General features: G+C 45.0%; 1 protein-coding gene and 1 long non-coding RNA gene across 11 annotated transcripts in view; one reads left to right on the top strand and one right to left on the bottom strand.

Annotated features, from left to right (window-relative positions):
• GPC1 (glypican 1) overlaps window positions 1-21,631 on the bottom strand; it is a 200,714-nt gene that overhangs the window by 49,914 nt on the left and 129,169 nt on the right. The gene's annotated exons all lie outside the window — the stretch shown is intronic.
• LOC135278442 (uncharacterized) lies at window positions 12,943-21,417 on the top strand. Of its 3 annotated transcripts, none has more exons than XR_010345956.1 (4): window positions 12,943-13,294; window positions 15,638-15,848; window positions 17,600-17,794; window positions 21,338-21,417. It is a non-coding gene; the product is annotated as an uncharacterized LOC135278442 (long non-coding RNA). The 3 variants fall into 3 exon arrangements; XR_010345958.1 differs by lacking the exons at window positions 17,600-17,794; window positions 21,338-21,417 and adding exons at window positions 16,415-16,464; window positions 16,558-16,911; XR_010345957.1 differs by lacking the exons at window positions 17,600-17,794; window positions 21,338-21,417 and adding an exon at window positions 16,415-16,911.

Raw genomic sequence — 21,631 nt, forward strand, 5'->3', positions numbered from 1 at the left:
AGTCGTTTCTGCTTTTCTGCAGCAGGCAGCTCTGATGGGCTCATCTGTCTGGAAGCACAACACTGAGCACAGGGTTGCATTGTCACAGAAAAAGAGCAAACTGCAGTTAAAACCATTTACAGAAAGGGTTAACCAGCATCACTCTGCCTGAGCAGCACATTCCTCTGGCAGTAATCTCTTCTATTTTGAAGAGATTAAAAACTGAGAGCAGCAGCATCTGCCCTCTAATTTGAAGAAATAACAAATCAAATGCCCCAAAATTGGTAATTTGGTAGATTAAATTATCAAAGCCTACTCTTTTGGTGTCCACATCTGATGGTGCTTTGATCTTGTTTATATCTTAGAAATTGTTTCATGGACTAACTTTGTTGATTATCTTCAAACTGGGACAGGTTTTATTCCATCAGCAGTTGCCTTCCAAGCAGCAACCCGCTCTCTAAAGTGCAAATTAAGAACCAGGGAAGGGAAGAAAGGCTGGAGCTGTTTGAAGGAGCTGCTAGATGTCAACAGAGGTCAATACTTTGGTTTAATTTCTTAACTACATATATACAAATCACCTGATGCAATCCAAAATTGGAAGCTGTGACCAGGAGGGGAGGAACAGCCAATGCAGCATCCTGAGCAGTGGATGATGGGTCAGGCCACACCAGCCCCATCCACTGGGGACAGTTCTGTGCAAGAGATGATGGAGGCCACAGGAGATTCCCTCCTGGAAAGCCTGCACCAGAGGGATCTCCCAGTGAGCTAGAGGAGAAGGCAGCCTACTCTTTTGCTAAAAATCATAACAGCACATGTAAGTGGGGTACACTAAGCAGAACAGAGCTTATAAAAGTGCATTCAACGAGCTGGCCACAACCCAGACAAAGGGAAATGCAATGATTCCACTCCCAACTCTTCTGGGTGCAGGAGAGGCTGAGAGAGGCAGAGCTGGTGACTCCTGCAGCTGGCTGGGTGTCCGTGGGAGCTGCCCCTGTGCAGACTCTGGGGCTCATCCTGCAGGAGATGCTGAGCAGGGCTCTCCTCAGGGCTCTCTCAGCTGCACAGGCTGCAGGTGTCTGCCCTGGAGCCCAGCCCTGCTGCACCACGGTGACCACGGGGCTGCTGCTGTGCCCAGCTCTGAGGGCAGGGCTGGGAGTGCCGGGGCTCAGCCACCTCCCAGAAAGAGAAATGCTCTAAATTAATGTGCTCTGTGACGAGCTGCCAGTGTTAGTGTGGCTTCTGAACTAGCCCCAATGCCACAGAGAGATTAAATCTTTATTTTAACAAGATTATTATGGTTTCCTAGGCAATCCAACGCATACAAACAATGGAGCTAACAAAACACTGGATAAAGGCATATCACTTCAATTCCCACATACTGCAAAATATTACTTGCCCTGGGGGAACTCACTGGGGAGGATGAGAACACTTCAAGAAACTTACCCTGAAGAAATGAGCTGGAAACTTCAAATCTGACCAGTGTGAGCATGTTAGAAACTGTACAGCTGCCATACAATCTCCAGCAATAAGGAGTAAGATGCTTTACCCCTGAGCCAAGGTTTTACCTGAATCATGTGAAAACTTTTTATAGATATAAAAAGAGAAAATTTACATATGCACACCTCTATCTTAAGAAACAAGACTCTGCATCTGAGGGCCTGCTATATGATCTTTAAAGAAGCTCAACAATAATTTTATTGTTAGTCTTTGTGTTATGTTGCTTCTATGCAGCAATAGCTAGAGTCAACTTCAAATTATTAATGAAATAAACATGCACAGAGATCCCAGGGGCATGATGCCAAAAGCCAGCAGGCAGTTCAGTACTAAGGAGTGTGAATTCATCCAGAGTTAAAATTCAAATGCAGGCTACTCTTTCACAAAGCCCAAACACTTCCTCCATCCCAGACTTTGCATGAACTAATTGAGTTAAAAATACATGACTTTTATGCCTCTATGCTTGACACTCCATGTCCTCTACTCAATCTGCAGCCAGTGTTCCTGGGGAGGACTCACAAACCAACATCACAGTCTCATAAAGCGACCCATTTTCTGCTCAAAGGGGTTTCCTCCTCTACAACAGAACAGCAAAACATGGTTTGTGTCATTCAACAAGCTGCTTCTACAGAAATACTCAAGAATCAGTTTTGTTATTAATCATCCCTCATCTATGGAGAACTTTGGTCCCACCAAAAACCTAAGAAACACAGAATCAGCTGTGTCACACCTTGAGACCCTCTCTCCCATGTGATAAAAAATGGCAGGCACACATCTGCAAACAAAACCAAGTAGCTTCCCTCCCATAGAGGTCAAATCTGCCAGACCCATAGAGAAAATGGTCCAACTCAGACTGACTAGTGGGATTCAGCTCTGCCTTAGCAGCTCCACCTGTGCACCTCCTGCTCCCCCTGAAGACCACTGCCAGCCAGGGCACAGCATCACTGTCCTGTCAAGGCATGAAAATGAGCAAAAAGCTCCTTGGGGGTCTGATGGGGTCCACTCAATGCACCCATTCTCCTGAGTGCTGTCATCTGGGACAGGAGCTAACTACAAGTTGCTGATAAAGAATTTACATTGCTTTGGTACAGTACATTGCTCATCACTGCAATAGCTCCACTCCCTTTTCTTAATAAATCTCAGGAGACATCTTCAGCATTCCCTAACTCATCTAATCCACGGGGTGTCTCTTAGAACAATGCCTCTGTTTCTTCCAAAGGTGATGGCAGTAATAAATTGCATTTCCACAGATGAAATCAATGCATCACAGAAACGTTGCAATGCTGCTTAGAGCAGAACAACTTCAAAGAACACCAGTTCATGTGAGCCAAACCCCACAGGGCCCAGGAGCTGCTGGAAAGGAGAAGCACCATGGCCCTGATAAACAGACTTGCCTCCATGTATCTCCTTCGTGCAAAAGCTGATATGGTAAAAATTGGAGATCCTGTGACATACTTTATAAAGAGCAAGGATCTCTTGGATCAGGCTTGCAACCAGTCCCCCCTGCTGTATGGATACATGGGTTTGAGTGCTCAAGGCTGTGCAGGAACTGAAACCACTAGAGACACTATACTTGCTTCCAAAGCTGTCACAGGAAGGTCTCTCAGAGCATTAATTATGCTTTCCCTGCCACACTACTCCCCTAGACTCAGCATTTCTCATGGACTAATCTGGACTCTGGAAAGCACAGCATCTCTGGGAAGATGTTAGCAACAACATATGTGATCCTACTTCACAGAGTCACAGAACAGGCTGAGTTGGGACCATCAAGGATCATAGAGTTTAACTCCTGGCTCTGCACGGGACATCCCAAGAGGCACACCATGTGCCCAAGAGTGTTGTCCAAACACTTCTTGAACTCTGTCAGGTTTGGTGCTGTGCCCAGTGCCCTGGGGAGCCTGTTCCAGTGCCCAGCCACCCTGAGGGTGTGGTACTTCCACAGCTGGAGAGACCCTGAGTGCAGAAGTGCCTGTGGGCCATGCAGGCTGACCAAGGCTTTTTCAACAGGCAAGTTTCTTCAGCTGCATCACAAGAAGCACTGTAACTTGCATTTTGGGCATACGCAGCTTCCAGAAAGGTTTATGAGAAATAGACTCCATTGCTCCTCTCAGAAATATGTTCCAGCAGTTAATCTTCCTGGGTGCTAAAACACACGCCTTGGTTTACACCAAACTGATTTTAGCACCCAGCTTGCCTGCTAGCAGACTGTGAGTGTAACAGAACCAGGGGCCTTGGAGAGCAGAACCTCCCAGCCAAGCTCATTGAAACCAGACAGCAGCAGCTCCAGTGGCAAAATGCTTGTTCAGGGCTTTAGCAGGAAGCATGGAGCTTCTTCCTTCTCTTTTGGGTACAGTGGAATATTTCAGATACCAGAGGTGAGTCACAACTGTAACTTTGAAGCAATCCCATGTGAAGCACTTGGGCATCCAGGAGGAACTGGGGGAAGGAGTGTTTTGCACAGGTACCCAAATCATTCCTCTCATGCATGGATGAGCTCCTTTGAAAACATACCAATCCTACAAAAATATCAGTGATTCTGTGATTTCTGTCTGTCCTTCACACAGACTTTTGCTGCTAGGATCTTTAGGGCCAAGGACTGTCTCCTCATAGCATATTTATGCAGCACCCACTGACTCTGAACTGATGCTTCCAAAGGTGCTTATCTGAACCTCTGTCAAGGCATTTCTTCCATCCTGTTGGTCCAGAGTTTCCCTCAGCAACAGAGTGACTATTTACTCAACTATATTTATTTTCTTTCAAAGGATATTTATTATTTTTTTTAAAGACCATGTGCTTGTCGTGTTTTTTTGGCAAACGGTGCCAAGAAATTATAAAAACACCAAACCCTCGGCAAACGGTGCCAAGAAATGCAGAAATGTGTTTCTTCACCCTACACCTCTTCAACATTTCTCTGCCCTCCCCAAGAAGCCTCTGTTCCCTCTAAGCCCGGGGAGCACTGGTGCCCATGGTCATTACAGAAGTATTCAGGGTGCCTGCCACAGCTGATGACAGCTCTATAATCGTGGTGCAATTGAATATCTTGCCATGCTTAAGTCAGCTGGTTTGTGTTGGAGGTTTCAGCGTGGCATGCCTTCGAACTGATGTAATTCTCCATGTTTTGTCTGAAAAGTGTGGCTTTTTGGCAAGTCCCTCTGGAGCCCAATGAAAGAAACCTATATTTTCCAGGCCCTCCTTGGCCGCAGTGATGGTTGGTGGTGGGCTGACACATGTAATTCCCAATCTCTGCTGGTCCCTGGGCAGCTTGCAGAGCGCTTGCCACAGAAAGACAACCGTCAGCTGAAACCAACCCAAATTCCTGCCCAACTCTAAAAAAAGAGACTCAGCCATTCAGAAGCAACAGAGAGATCTGCCAACCCAAACTGAGTCCCTCCAAGAAATTAACTCCCATTTGTTTATTACTGAGTATTTGCCACCCCTAAGTACTGTGAATAGCTGAAACATATTCCAGCCGGGGAGGCTGCCAGGGGCTGTTTTCTCCAAAAGGCCGATGCGCATATTCTGGTCTTGCTGATGCCACTCCTTCCAATCTGTGCCCTCTTCTATCAAACCAAACCCCTCAAACATGATCAGTCTTTTCTCTTTGCAGCTGCTGATGGCACACTGGGCTTGCCCATCTTGGCTCTGGGCCACCCTCCTTCAGGACTGGGTGCTCAGAGCTGCAGTGTCAGCAGGCCTGGAGAGAAGTGAACACTCTTTCCCTTCTCCCCAGCACACAGGTACAGGACTACTGCATTAACTTGGATTTTAACTGGCTGTGCCCAGCACTGTGCTCTCTAGGAGCTGCAGAGGCAAGATCCTAAGTTCTACTTGTCCTTTCAAAAGGATAAAGAAGTGGTGCTGCTTCGAGAAGGTTCCAGAGCCTGAGAGATGGAGTGCACCATGGCAGTACCTGGCTATAAGAGTATGAAACAGCAGTGATTTTTTATTTAGGGGGAAAATGGGCTCCTATACAAGATTTGTACACTCCAGAACCAGTGGCTAACTTGAATAGAAAATAGAAAATGGAAAATAAAGAGCCACTCCCTTGTGAAACCTCATAAATGACAGTAAATCAAAATAAGAACATCCTTGTCTCCTCTCACTGCAGGCACGTCTGAACAAAAGAGTAGGAATTCTCTGCAATTAATTGCTAGTGTATCCAAAACAACAAATCAACCATTTTCATCTGTTACCTGTGTGTGTTTCTGTCAAGGGAAATGTAAATTTAGAGCTGATGAGAATAACTTCTGATGACTGGGCAACAGTGCTGGAAATTATTCATTCCTTTACCCTACTTTTTAAAGGTACCTTTCTTTATTCCATTTTAACATTCAGCTACAAAACACTGGATAAGTCATGGGAATTGTCACCTTACTGATACGGCATTAGCAGCAATCATCTCATACATCACATAGATTTGGCTCTTTCTTACTAGGTCACTACTCCAGAAAGTTTCAGAAGGAAAGCAGTGGACTAACCTGTACAAAAATCCTTTTTTGAGGGCTGACTTTAAGACCGAGCAAACAAAAGCAAAGCTGGCAGCAGGTGAAGGCAGACAGCAAACTTTCTGCGTATCTTTTTCCCTTCAGGCAGATCACTGAATATACAGTACACAACCCTGCATTGGAGACACTCCAAAATCCTGGCTACAACACCACAGAGGCTTCCCAAGCACTCCCCTTTCACACTGACTCACGGTGCCTTTCACAACCCAGCAAGTACCCGAAGCTAAAGAAGATCAACTGAAAGTGACCTTTAAAATGGAAAAATGTTAATTTCAGCTATTGTTTTATGTATCTTCAGTAATTAATCCCCGACCTGACCCAGGCTGCTGGGCTCTCCAGCCTGCCTGGCTGTGACTGTGCATGTGTAATGCACGCTCAGCTCCCACAGCACCTCCCGCTGCCTCGCTGCCCCGCTCCCCAAGAGCACAACTTGATGCTTTTGACAGCCCTACCTCACCTGTCTGTGCAAAGCAGCAACTGGAGAGCCAGGAATGAAAGGTGCTGGGTGAAGGGTAAAAAAGAGAATGGCTGAGAATATACCCAGACATCCTTCACATACAAAGCTGCAAGTGTGGTTTGGCCAAGGTGAGTCCTTTGGCAGGAGGGCAGTGGTGAAATGACAGTCCCAGTGCTGGTAATGGTCAGTGAGGTTTGTACACACACAGAAAGGTCTGGCCATGTCAATAACTAAGTCACATCTCCCCATGATATATGCTTTTGGTGTTATTTCTTCTTTTTGAAAGTTGATACATATCATGCTGTTTGGTTAACTATATACACACACATAGATACAAAGAGATAAGTAAACAAAGTATTTGGACTTTAAGAGTCAGGAATTGGGGCTGGTTCCATACATAATGCATATGTTGCAGACAAAGCCATGACTAAAGCATTGTGGTAACCTTCAGAGGAGCCTCCAGGTGATGATGTATAATTAAGGGACTTGCTCAGCCTAAAGCTACTGAGAAAAACCAATTGGAGTAAAACCAAATGAAAGCACACCCCTATTATACTTAAATCTAGTTTTAGACACCTGTTGTGGGGGATTTATAAAATACCCCTTAAAGCAAGTGATTCACGAGCCACAGGCAAGTGACAGGCCAGGAACAGAACCCAGCAAGTTGATGTGGAGCCTGGCAGTGTGCTGGGAGCCTCACACGAAGCACCTGTCCTGCCACCCCGACACACCCTCTGTGTGCCTAAAAATGCTATGACTCAAAAATCAAACCACAAAAACATGTTTCATAAGAAATAATGTGTGGTGGCAAGTTGCCTACAGCAACATTTAGTATTTTTTCTTCTGTCAGCAGGAAATCTGGAATTTTTTCCCGTGCCAGATGAACACTGTCCACACTGAACACCAAGGGCACACAGGGCTGCACAGGAGGGAATAACACTTCTTGGTTGCTTTCATTAAACTCACTTACTTTCCACAGTATTTAACAGAATTCAGTTTGTGCATCAGACTTCTCTTTGGGACTCATTCCCTGTACTCAGTTGAGGAAACTAATTCTGTCTAAAGACTTAAAAGAGCTTCCTGGGAGTCTAACAGATGATCACTGGGGTCTAAATCTCAGGAACACTTCTATGCACACGGATCTTCCCATGGCAACTCAGATCTTTGAATTTTTCAGAAATGTTCTGGGATTTGAGTTTTTACTTAAGCCAACATTTTCCACTCTGAACCATTCAAAACAGTTTTTTATAATTAAACCCAAGTGATGCCACAGTGGGAACCACTTGGATGATGAGCTGCTGTACAAGTCAGTCTGTCAAGATGAATCAGTTTGTTACAGCTCAACTCTGTATTCATGGAGAACCCATTTAAGTTAACAGCAGATTACAGATGCTTCCCTCAACACCACATGAACTCTCCAGATAACGTTATTTTTTACAGCAAAATCTGAATTTAATTGCAGCACAGGAAAAGATGTAGAAGAAAAATGTTCAACCTGCCCTGAGAAATGAACAAAGCCCATGTGTGAAGCACATGTGTACTCTGCTGAGCACACTCCGACTGTATTTGCACTGTGGACACTGTCTTACACACAGACAGCAGGAGGAAACCGCCACCAAGTCACAATGAACGTCCTTTATGCACATCAAGAAAGGAAAGAAATGCAACAGATATAGAAGAAAGAGTAACATGTGGAATGAAATGAGTTACCTACTCAGCATTTTCTGTGGAAAGGCAGATCACATTGACAGCTCAGAGTGTGATTGAAAGCCCTTTAAAGAAATGCTCCTACTGACTTTAGTGGGATTTTGGATCACATCCACCAGATCCCAAATGCTGTCCATTATCATATGATGAGTGTGATTATACACCTTCATTAATACTCAAAATGTCACCTTTTACAAATTTTTTACTCTTTTACAGAAGAGTACAAAAAGAGGAGATATACAAGAGAAACTGATGAAGAAAAAGCTCAAGGTTAAAAAAAGGCAAACATTTTTTTTTTGTTTTTAATTAATGATTTTTTAAAAATCATTAATGCTCTTGAGACTGATGATGTAATATGGTGATGGAGAACACACCTCAGAGGCAGATGGAAGTCTGAGCTGTGGCTTCAAGTTCCCACACCCTCAGACACTTAAATTCCACCACTGCCTTCCTCCACTGGTTTGCACAAAAACCTTATTCAAAAGTTTAGGTTTAGAGAAACAGGCAGAAAAATCACTGCTTGTTGCCCACTTACCCAATCACATCCAGTTTGCTTTCCTTATGTTGTTTATGTTTGTGTTCCTACTCGCTCTTTTGAGATCTCTGTTTCTGCTTCCTGATCAAGTGTGGCAAGGCAAACTGACACGACAGCCATAAGGGTGTCAGCCCCTTCCTAACTCTCAGAACTTGCCTGTGCTTAGCTTGATTAGGAAGTGGGCATGGGTTCTTATATTGTTTAAACTGTTTTTCCTTCTTTTTACTGCAAGTTTTTTCTAACACTGTAAACAGTGTTTTAGGCAGGCAGGTAATTAAACGCTCATTGAAACAACTAATTAGTGCAGTACCAAACGTAAGAGATTTTTATCCAGTGCCTTAAGGGCTGGGGTCTTCAGAGGGAAAAGAGCTGATTTGAACCAGAGAACTGACAGAGACCCAGGGCTTCTGACAGAGCCTCAAATGAAGCCTAAACTGCAATTGATGTACCAGAATTATAACATCTACTGCGGTCACCAGCAGATGTTATTGAACAACTTCAAAGCTAAACACGAAGTACAGAAGAAAATAAATATTCTTCTGTACTAAGAAAGGGATTAGCACATCACAGCAAGGCCTGCAAAATAAATATCTAACTTCTAATTGTAGCTCTCAGCATTCTAATTACTTCTGTGCCCCCCTAGACAGACGTCCCCTGTGCTGGGAGCACCGGCTGGCTCTGAGCTCATGGAGCTGCTGCACGTGGAGCTGCACAATCTGGTGACAAGTGTCCTGACTGCTGTCACAGCACGAGAGCAGCGCTGCCGAGGAGCTGCTGCCAGAGCCCCTCTGCTCACGGCACAGGCAGGCAGGGAGGGCAGGCTCAGCAGCTCCTGATACTTCCACATCCAAAAGAATGCAGAGCTCTGCCCTCCGTTTAGAAGATGAGACTTACTTTGTCAAACAGTTTTCAACATCATTTGCAAATAAATGCTTTTATAAAACTGCAGGGACTGCATTTATGATCTGATATAAAAATCAACAGATGCCTGTTAAGTTATTACAATGAAGAACTTGTTCGATGGGATTACATTCATTATTGCAAGTGATTTACATCCTATAAATCACTTCTTTGGGGATTTACTTATTTTCCCTTTGGCTGGCAGTGCTACTCATACTGTTCCTGCTATTTTGGAGATGAAAGTTTGGAACATCTCACATATGTAGAATGAATAAATATTACGAGACATGCTGAGAAAAGCTGTCCTGTTTGTCAAGTGCCTTTGGCTAAAGGAAATTCTGAGCTTCTTGTACCATCTGTGTCCATACCCACATACACTCACCACCCTGAACCCTCTTCATGCCATTCCGGCCCCAGAGCCAGGGCTCCCAGTTGGGTGCAGCTCAGCAGATCTCCATGGATCTTAACTGATTCCAGGCAAGTGAGAATCCTGCCTTACCCCAGGAATGATTTCTCTAGCTGGTGCAACACTGGAAGATGAATCACAATGACCTGCAAAGAATCTACTACTGCGTCAGTGGAGGAGATGAGACACACTAAAAATGTGGCAGCCTGAGACAGGGTGAAGAAGGGTTTCATGGGCCCTGAACCTCCTGCTTGCAGTGCCAGAGGGGAAATCCAGGCTAGGCTGGGCTTGAAGTAATAGGAGAGCACTGCAGGCAGAAACCACAGACATGTTTGATTTGCAATCAAGCTAAATCAAAGGGGAAAGGTACCCATAAAGTCTGGATAAGCAAAATTTGATGTGGCGCAGAACATGAAATCAAAAGCAAAGGGAAAATAATGCCAGGGAAAGAGACCTGGAAATGGAGAGTAATTCCATCACAGTCCTAAAGGCTTCAGGTGCCACTCTGTAATTAAAGCATGTCTCCAGATGAAGCCATCTTCAATCTACAGAATGTAATGGGGAGACAGAAATGCATAAAAACTATTTCATGTACAAAAATCTGCAAGACTGGTCCTAACACCCGAGCTCTTCCCCCAGCAGGTCCCACACAAAACTGTTGCTCAGCAGCTCCGTGTGCTCCAGCCTCCCAATCAGGGATGCAAGAGGAAAGCCTACTGACTTTGAAGATTGGGTGATCACTGCAAGCTTTGTCTTGCCTTCATCCCTTTCTCTGTGCCTCAGATTTCAGTACAAACTTCACGTACCCAGATGCAAAGGCAGAATTTTGAGTGGAATTTCTTGTGCATGTGAGAGCCTCTGAGGAATGAATGGAGGTCCTGTTCCCAGAAGGTGCTGAGAATGATAACAGTGTTAGCCAGCTTGGATACACAGAGCATGATAGAACTGTATCAGAGTTCTCTGGTAGAAAGGTTATTATCAGCCTTTGAAATGCAAGCCTTTAACAGGGAAGATTAGACAGGTAAAAACTGATGGCAAACTCTGAGGAAGTTTCACCTTGAAATTGGCCCTTTGGGAACCATAAGGATGAAACAGGATCAAGTTGAAGTGGAACAGCACTACCTTGGCAAACTGACCATGACCACATGGCTTTGGAGGAGCAAGGGAGGCCTGCTGGACTCTGTGTGCCATGCTGGGTCCCTGCTGGAAAGCTAAACCAGAAAACTAGATAAAATAAAGTTCTAGATAAAATACCCATCTACAGCCCAGACAGACTGAATCCTATTGACTTCCCCACATCAGAAATCATACTATGGAAAACATGAGCAGCATTTGGGGAAGTTCTCTAGAACTTTAGTGTCTTTTTTTTTCCTTTATTTATTTCTTTTTTTCTGAAAGCAACTGGAATACAGAATAGCCCAGGGAAGCCAGCAAAAACACTGTGCCTCCAAAAATACCAGAGGGGCCAGGTGTCCAGGTGCTGAGTGACCAGCCTGGCCATCCAGCAGGGTGTCCAAGTGTCCAGGGACAAGGGCAGCCCAGCCTCGCGTGTCTGCAGCCCAACAGCTGCGCTGTGCTGCCTCCTGCATAATCACTCCCATCCCTCTCCTCGTCCCAGAGGGGGTTGGCAACTGCTCCCTTGCCTCCATCTGGAGAAGCAGCTGGACACGACATGCCAAAGGAAAAAATTCCAATGGGGCAAAAATAAAAATCTCTCGACAAGACAGTTTTTATGCTAGGAAATGTTACCAACTCAAGTTCCATAGGATCTCACTAACTAGTGATTTAATCATTCAAATCCAAAGGTGCAGTAATTCCCCCTGAAGAAAGAAAGAGCTGGTGACTGGCAGCCCTGTAGGGAAAGGAATGCCTGTGTGGTTTTTCCTCCCTTCCCCTCCCAAGTGACAGAGTGTTCCTTTGCTCCATGAGCACTAATTTGCCCCTCAGACCACCCTTCCCACCAGCTGCTCTCTCCATTTTAACCACACCCAGCCCATGAGTGGTAGGGCTGGTGGGGACCCACGTGGCTGTGCCTGTCCAGGGCAAAGACCCCGGCCTGGCTTTGTGCCCACGCCCCCTCTGCAGCCCCAGGGAATGGTGTAGGGGACCCCAAGGCCAGGGAACCCCAGGTCTGGCTGGCTGTGGGCAGGGGCAGTGCACCCCAACCTGCTTTTTCAGCCAGAGGGAAGGCCTGCCCCATCCATGCTGTGCCACCTCCAGCAAACTCCAGTTTTTGTCCTGAGTGGTAATATCTGAAAACACCCCCCAAAATGGAAGGGAAGAGTCAGTCAGCACAAATAACCAGGTCCTCAGCCACAAGGCTGACAAGACCCCTTCTTGTTTCAGGAGGCTGCACTGCCCTCTGCAAAAAACCTGGAGTCACCTCCCTGAAATCAGGGCTCCTCTGGGGAGGTTATTCAGGCTTTTAAATACACAGCTTTACTATCTAAGAAAATGAACAAACACACCAACCCTATATTTCTTCTGGAAAAGTGCACTGTTATCCTTAGTAAAAAAAAAATTATTTTTATTTTCAAAAAGAAGCTCCAGGGAACAGTGCTTCAAACCAAAAACTATGTTATTTCTCAAACAGCCAAGAATAGTTGCCTTCATTGTGGCTGGTCTTAAAACTGGGATTTCCCCCCAAATGACCCAGTATCTTTAGAGGGGGATGGACAGAAGTGCCAAGAAAAGCTCTCTTAGGCGTGGAAGTGAAGAAGAACACTAGGCTAAATGCACAGAGCCCAGGAGGTGTGCAGGCTCCCACGCTGCCCCATGGGACCCCTGCGCCCTGCTGCTGGGTACCATGTGGAGAGCCAGCTCCCTGTCCCCAGCCCTGCTCTGGGGAGCTGTGAGGGACCCCTGTGTCACTGACACAGCTCAGGGCATGCCTGACTCCCAGTGCAGCACAGGCTTTAGTCACTGCAGACATGGAAACCATGTGGTCAGGGCAAACCAACCAGCCAACTAGCCAACCAACCAACCAGCCAACCAACCAACCAACCAACCAACCAACCAGCCAACCAACCAACCAACCAACCAACCAACCAGCCAACCAACCAACCAACCAACCAACCAACCAACCAACCAACCAACCAACCAGCCAACCAACCACATGTTCTGTGCAGGGAAGAGCTCTCCTCTGCTCCTCTTTTCAACCTCACAGGATCCTCGAGCAAGAAAACTGGTTTTAAGATGGAAGTTATTGTAGAAATGTGATGTTTAAAAATCAAACATTTTAAAAATACAACTTTAAGCAGAGGCTGAAGCTGTTAAACCATTGCACTCCTCTACAGAGGAAGAACAACTAGGTAAAACTCCTATAAGCTCTTCCCATGGTGGACTGGCCCTTCCAGATGCAGGCTGCACACTGGGCAGCATCTCCCTGTCTCTCTGACACATCTGTGCTCTTGTCCCCACAGAACCAGCTTTCAGTGAAAACAAGGCTAGGGAAGCACTGGCACCTGCCAGAACTCTCTCAGCATTTTACCTGTGTAGACACTGCTCAGTGAGCAGGTTCAGTGCTATCTGTGCACAACATTTGGGACTGCACTTCTCATCTCTGATGCTCAGCTTTCTGTCTTCACACAGTGTGCCTGGTTTTAGACAGACCATTCTCCTCCCCAAGTCTACCTCCTCCCTCAACAACCAAGTGCAGAGGAATCACACACAGTCATCAGGTGGTGCCACCCCAACCATGCAACCTCAAACAGGGTGCAGAGTGAATGGGGAACCCACTTGGTGAGCATGCCTGGGCTATTCAGGAATACCCTTCTCCTTTCCAGTGTGAAATTGCCTCTGCAGTACAATCCTCCTTCCATCAAAGTGAGACTCACCAGAACACACTGCAAGCTCTTGCAAATTGCTGCTTTCTGGACATGCTGCTTTTATTTGTGCAAACATCCCTGCTCCATCTGCTCAGCTTCAGGCACATATTAATGCTGTGGCAACCTGAAAAGCCCCTGCTCGCTGCATGGAGAGCAATGTGACTTCAATGACAATGGTTTGGAAAGGATCTGGTGCCAGAAGGAGAAATGAGGAGTTTGCCATTGGCTACGCTGTGAGCTGATGAGTGGGGGTGAGGAGATGCCAAGGACTCACCAAAAGCTGAGAGGAAATGGGAGGCTTCCCACAGCATAGGAGGCTTGGCAAAAGCAGCTAGTGCTGGGGGATTATTTGCAAATTTAAGTCCTGGAAGTGTAAATGACAGTAGAGGTACAAATAGAAAAGGGCACAGGGACACATGTCTTGAAGAACCTGGGATCCTGGAACTATTGTTAAGGGTGATGAAGCATGTTTCCCAAACCAGAACCTTATAATCCAATTGTTAATAACATGGCCATAAAAAATTTAGGAGAAGAGAGAGAGGATGTCAGCTAGCAGAGATAAGCATGCACAAGCCCATTTTGGGCTCATCAAACTGCCTGGCTCATCAAAGCTGCCATGGTTGGCAAGGCCCAGCTTGCTGAACATCATGTCAACATCAGTGGCTGTGAAGGGAATGGTCCCAGTCATCCCCAGATCCTCTGTGAGCCCAGCCACTGAGGATGGCCCCTGGGAGTGCGCACAGAGAGCCACTGACCCTCTCTCCCCACTGAGAAAATGGTGTCTCTGTGGAAGGACACCTCAGAGGGCTTCTTCCAGGCCATTCCCCCAGCTCCCTGTGCTTCCCCAGCAGCACGAGTAACACGTGTCTGCTCTGGGCAGTGGCTCCAAGGCAGAAGGCACAGGCACAGCTTCTGCCAAGGGCAGCACAGGTTAATTCCCCTCTCTGAACATCCTTGCAACAGCACGGGCTCTTTAGAGGCCATGGCAGGGACAAACAGAATGCCTGAGGTGCTTCTGGTTGACCAAGCCTCCCTGCCTTGCTTTATTTCTGCTTCATCATTCAACCCTCTCTGCTTTTGGGAAGTTGGAGCAAAATCAAAGCAGCTGGTATTCAGCTGGACAAGACTAAAAATATGCCTTCTCCCCATATGTGTGGAACAGGAATTTTTGTAGCTTTATGGAGCTGCTTAGATCAGAGGGCCAATCTTCAGCTTAACTTTGCTGATGTCCAGTACCTTTGTCAACCTAAGGCAGCTAAAGAGTTGGTAGAAAACATGTCAGACTGTTGAAAAACAGCAAATAACATCATATGAAATCAGAAGCAAACACACAAAAACCAAATGAATCTAACAAAAATATTATCTGTTGGTTGGCTTTCCCTTTCATGTGCATTAAAAGTAAACTGAATTCCTCCAGATGACTCTTGCATGAGTTTTGAAGAGGCTGCAATCAAGGACAATTGATTAAAAAGCCTGAATACTGAATGTGCCCAAACACTTCTACAATCTAGCAAGATGTGGGTTGGATAGGAACTAATCTCCCTTACTACACCAGCCTGATGATAAGATCAAAACCTTCCTTTCCGTCGAAGTTCAAGCCTCTATATGGTCATGCTATTAAAAACCTCATCAAATTCCAGTATCAGAACAGGCACATCTGAACCAAATTACAGTCTCATATAACTGAAAGAGATAAGCACAGGAATAAAGCATTTAGAAAACAGTCAATTTTAAAGTTTTATGTATTTTTTTCTACTCTCGGTTTTATAGTTAAATACTCATGTTTGACCTTTTTTTTTATTTATTACTTTTCCTCCTGGATTCCAGATTGTGACACTGCAAGTAAGCCCATAATAATGGGGAATATGCATTTTCAGAAGCAGTAGATAAGGAAAGAGCTCAAAGTCCAAGTGACTGGACAGAATATAAACTCAGGAATACAAAACTCTAGCCTGGTTGCTGTATCCAAGAGTTTGAACACTGATAGAAGGGGATTACTGACAGCTGCCTCAGCCAGACATCACCACAGAGAAATCAGGTAAAGCTGAATTGTATCATGGATTTGGTTTGAAAGGATGGGGGGGGGGGAAAAAGAGTGACAAGCACTTAGAAAGCTTAGGAGAGGAGAAGAGATAAAGATGAGTAGGTCAGAAAGAAAACAAAATGGAGGGCAAGGAAAGCAGAAGTGCTGACAGCACTAATATAGAAGCAGATGACAGGAAAGACAAGGAAGACAGTTCGTGGTGAAAAGTAGGATTTATGTATCACAATTCTGGCACCATTCCTGAACACTTCTGAGGGCAAAACCTCCAAAAAGAGCTAAATTTAATGTACCGTGTATTCAAAAAAGCTTGTGCCCCTCTAGCTGCCTCAGCTGCTGACTCCAAGGTTTCCTGTTCCCCAGCTCAGCTCCCCTGCTCGTTCAGTTTGTGTGACCCCAGCTGGGCTCTCATCACACATTAACAGTCCTGCTCATTACCACACGAGGTGATGAACACACCAAATGCCTTCAGCCAGTGCAGGAGCTCTCATCTACTTGGAGAGAACAGTTCATTTTTTATGGGAGTCATTTAGAGCTAAATGCCAACCTTTTTGTTCCCACAGCTCCTCTGACACCAAAACGCATGGCAAATCTCTTCAGAGCTTTCAGAAGGGTTTGTGCAATAAATCTTAACAGCCTGCTAAAACACAGCCAGTTGCTGAGGTCCCAGTGGATTCATGTGAAATTTGCCCCCCTCCCCTTACAGGTTTCACTAAAGGAAAAAAAATAACACTCCCCCTTGAGCCATGAAGAGCACAGAGAGAGAAACCCTGTACAACAGCAGCCTGCACATCAGAACAGTTTTATTATGGTCTTCTGGGCTATTCTGATAGAACAGTGCTTCTTTGTTAAGGCAAATGTCAGCAGCAGACACTGAACACTTCTTCCAGACCGGAGCTTTTCACTTTCTCAGCCTCCACTGATCAGCCTTGCCCAATTTATGTCATTGAAACGTGAGCTCCAGGGTGCTTCAAATGCTAGAAGCAGCTGTCTGCCAAGCTTCAAGCACTAAACAAATGTTAGTTAAAAAAAAAATAAATTGTTATCTACAGGTACCACTGAATCATCATTTCTGAAACCCTCCCCAGAAGCTCTGAGCATCCAATGTGCAAAAGAGTCTGCAGGGAAGAGCTTTGCAAGCTGGGGCACTGTCACTCATTGGGCAGCTTTGGCTTTCCCCATTCCAACTATCTTCCTGCAAGGATTGAATCAGTTGCTAAGGGATTTCACTGGACATTATGATATCACCCTGTTATTGCACCAGTGACTATATATCATCCCTTGAAAACAGAACAGCATTGTTAGACCCAAACTTAGTTTCTTTCAATACAGCTGTGGTGGGAAAGGCCTGAGAATCCATCTGGTGAGGCAGCTCCCCTCAGCTGCTGAGGCTGCCAGGGCTGCTTTCCCCAGCATGAAATGCAATCCTGCCCATTGCAGTGGGAAATCCTGGAGCAGGTAGGACAGACATGAGGATAAACTGTGCCTTGAACAGCAAATACAATCTCTCCCCTCAAAGCAAATAGACAGAAGTTGTAATAACACATTGCTTCCCAAGAATGAACGCACATTCATAAGAAAAGCTGAACAAGGGCTTTTATTCCTTTAGAAAATCTGTTTTAAATTAATAATTTGTGATATGGGATGGTTATGCATGTTACAGGCAAAGAAACAGTAGTCAATTTTTAAATTAATCATTCTTCTTAAGTACCAACCTTTTATTTGAAGAACCCTAATGATTTTCACAGGCTGTTTTCATTTTCGGAGCTTAATCACCAACTGTTTGCAAGTAACAACTGTTGCTCTGTATCATAAGCTCCAAGGAATGCCAGTCTCTGCAGCACCAGGAGCGAGTTTCAGTTTCCTGAGTTGGATGAGAAGGTCTGAGAATGTTTTGGGGCTTTCCCACAGCTCAGGGAAAGGTGGAGAAGCAGCACCACCAGGTAACTGCACTTCTGTCAGGGCAAGCAAGACACATGGCACAGGCACCTTTCCAAGGGAAAGGGGATGAGAGCTAAGAGCCACTCTTGGATTTACTCTGTGTTTCAGGATTCTCTGTGATACCACAGCCTGAAGTGCTGAGGGTGGGGAACACTGGTCTGGCGCTGCTGGGAAGCAGTGTGCAACCCTTGCAAACATGCACCACTGCCCTGCTCCCTTGTCACAGGGCACCAGCGTGCTCCTGCCCACACATGGTGCTGTTGGGTGCTTCTCTCAGCCCCTGACCTGCCTGGTGCCAGCGCTCCTCAGCAGGGCTTGTCAAGCAGAGGACCTCTTGATGCCCAGGGAAATGCTAACACCACTGCAAATGCTCAAATGGGCACATTTAAAATTCTCCTCTGCATCAGCCTGTTGCAAATCAACCCCTCTTTCTCAGCCATGCAAAGGACTTGCAGAGAGAAAACAGCTGAAGTGTCATGATTTGAAAACTCAGCCACCAGGGAGTGACCTGGTGGTGTTCATGGCGGGCTGAGGCACATCTGTGCACGTTTCCCAGGGGGTTTACAGTGCCAAAGTACGTGGAAGTTTGCAAAAGGGTTTCTGGTTCACATTGGAGCTTCCCCCAGCTCTCCCAGCAGAGCTGGATTCCTCTGGCAAACACTCCCACTCCCACCCAGGGCTGGGCTGCCCCAGCCACAGCCCTCTTCCTCCTCTCCTGTCCTTGCAGGACAGGCAGCCCACACACCTACAGGTGGGACTGGCCTTTTAGAGCATCAGCTTGGACCAGAGTATTTATAGCAAGTCACAGATGAAGGGTACGTAACTAATGATAAATAACTTCCTAACAGGACCAGCACATTTGTTCTTAATTAGCCTCCATTCACATTCAATGAATTTACGTTGCTGCTGTTATTAAAAATCTTTGCAGAGGACAATCAATATAAAGTTACGACAGCAAAATGCTAACAGGCGTGTTATACATGGATGCATTTGAAAATCTCCATGCAGTGTGAAAATGACCTTCAAACCATAGGAAAACAATATCTGCATTTCTAATATTCCTTCTTCCCAGCCAAATGGATTTCGCTGTACTTTTGGACACAGACCCCCTCCCTCTGAATCATTTAATGTGATGAAGATGATTAGGATCACTGATCTGCTCAAGTCACTAAGTTCTTCTGACATCACTCTCCAGTGGGGGAAAAAACCCCAAACAAACCACTACCCCCAAAAACCACCACCCAACCCAAAAAGTGCCCCATGCTCAGAGAGTGTGGCTCACACGGTGTGACACAGGCAGCAAGGGCAGAAGTGCAGCTGTTGGACTTCTGCAAAATGCAAGGTGTGACCCTGTTATGATTAAAGCCTCATTGCCTGGCTCCGTGCTGGAGCAAAGCAGGGAGTTTTGCTGGGTGGGGATGAAAAAAAGTGATCAGAAAGTTCTTGCTACTGAGTCATGACACAATGGATAAAAATAATTTAGCTATTTCACATGCTTGGGAAGAAAATAATTTCAGCCTGTGGGGACAAATAGGGATTATCTAAATCAAACAGAGAGAAAAATCTGACTCTGTCTGGTATTTCTTGTGTTTAAGTACGCAATACTGTGATGGGTTGCTCCTTCAAAATCTCCTAAACTTGATCCAGCTTCTGTGGGTCTGCATTTCAGCACCTCATCAACAAAATATGTTTGTAACAGTAACAGTCATCTTCTTCTCCTTCCGAAGATTGATCATTGCTTACTTTAATAGTTACCTATTAAAACATTAAATTTTAATTAAAAAATTTAAAATAATTATAAATTTCCCTAAAATGGGAATTATTCTCACTGAACTGAAGGCTGGCTGGTGTTTCAAATCCATGGCCCAAGTGTGCCTGGAGGACCCAGAGCCTGCTCAGCCCCATGGTCACAGCCAGCCCCATGTCCTGTCCTGCTGCAGCACCAGCCAGCCTGCAGCCAAGAAACAAAAACCCAGAACTCCTGCTCTGGGCTGCACTTCATAACAAGCAAACAACAGGCCCCAGTGTCCGTTCTGCAGATTAGCACCATTGAATCCTGCTGTACAAAACACCAGCTAGTTTAGAGCCCAAATTAGCAAACCTTCAAGGATATTAAACAGCCATTAATAACTTATTGAGAAACCAAGTACATTAAATACATATCATCCTTTTTGACACGTCAAGGGCAGTACGGCAGAATATTGGTGGGCAATGAGGAGTCACATACATAAACTGACTGACTTTAAAAAAAAAATCAATAAAAACTTAATCATAGAAGAACATAACCAACATATATCTAATCCACTGAGATGTTCACAGGGAATTTCGGTTTCAGCAATAAACTAAATTCATTTCAGGTTAAACTAATATGGACATCTTGAATTTATCAGTAGAAAATGAAAGTAGCGTGAACTTTAAGTTTTCAAAAGTAAAAAGACGTTTAATAAAATCTCTATCTTTTTGCCATGGGAGTAAGGGAAAAATCCAATAACGTATTAACCATGCAATTCTGGTAAATTATGGATTCTTATTTACAACACGATTTAACTTGATTTTATCTCAATATACTGTAATGATTTGCTGTCATAATTGAAATTTGTTGTATTGTTAATCATTACAATAACAAAGAAAAATTATTTAGTTTATAACTAAGAGACCACAACTAAATATTGCCCTTAAAGACAATCTGTGGCTATGTTGCCTAAGGCTGGTGTGACCATTACCTTCTATTAAATAGCAAGTATTGATTACTTTAATTGGCAAATTACTTTGAAATAGGAAAAGATGACAAATATTTTCTATGGAAACTTGTATGGCTGGGAAAATGTTTTCATGAAAAGCATTTTGCCAAAAGTGTCATTTTCCAAGGAGGGACCGAACCTGAGATATTTCAGTCTGGACAGCCTGTGAGAGGGACCCACAGTTCCATCCCTCACAGCAACCATTCTGTTTTGGTTTGGGTCAGAGCACATTCCTGAGGATGCTCCCAGCTCCTGAGACACAGCAGTGGAGCCTTGCAGCCCCACAGGCAGCCCAGCCAGCAAGGATGGAAACATCCCACAGCTCATGGCATTCTAAATAACAACTCTGGGTCTTGGCCCAAATATTTAATTTGCAATTAAATTTATAATGTTTAATTTGCAGCTGAAAAGATAAATATGTTTACAGCAAACTGATGCAGGTTTTTCCCTGTGTTCACAGTAATATTCCATCAATTTGTGCCTGTTGTTAAGTGACCACCAAAAGCAGTGTTAACAGGCTTCAAGGTGCTTACTCGAGGCACCTTGTGGGTGCCAGGTGGGCAGCTAAAGGAACAAGCACTGTGACAAAGCAGGGCTGTGCTGCACCTGCTGGGCAGCCTTGGAAGGGGCTGCAGGCTGTGTGCACCAGGCTTGTCACATCCAGCCTGGTGTAGCAAAGCTTCCTCAGACCCACCCGTGTGATGTCTCACAGGACTAGAAGTTGAAATCAGAACTGTATTTCCAGCTACTAGTATTTTTTTTTAAACTCTGAAAATATATGTAATATTGGGATTTCTTCTTCAGGAGACAGTGTGATGAAGAGCATGAACAGGAAACATGATCAGAGCAGTGAATAAAGATTGAAAATCCATCTGACAATGAAAGGCTGCTATGGAACACTAATAATCAGGGATAACAAATGCTTCCCAGCCCATGGAGTACCGAAACAATGCTGACACAGTTGAAGGGGACACTGCCTACATCTAATTTTTTTTCTTTCTCAGTTGTATTTTAGAAGTAGCTCTGAATTGTAGGGTATATTTATCGTACATGTCTCTAGAAGTCCTGCCCACCTTGCACAGGAGACCTGTGCCTGGC

The sequence above is a fragment of the Passer domesticus genome, chromosome 11 (assembly GCF_036417665.1).
Source record: "Passer domesticus isolate bPasDom1 chromosome 11, bPasDom1.hap1, whole genome shotgun sequence".
Lineage (NCBI taxonomy): Eukaryota > Metazoa > Chordata > Aves > Passeriformes > Passeridae > Passer > Passer domesticus.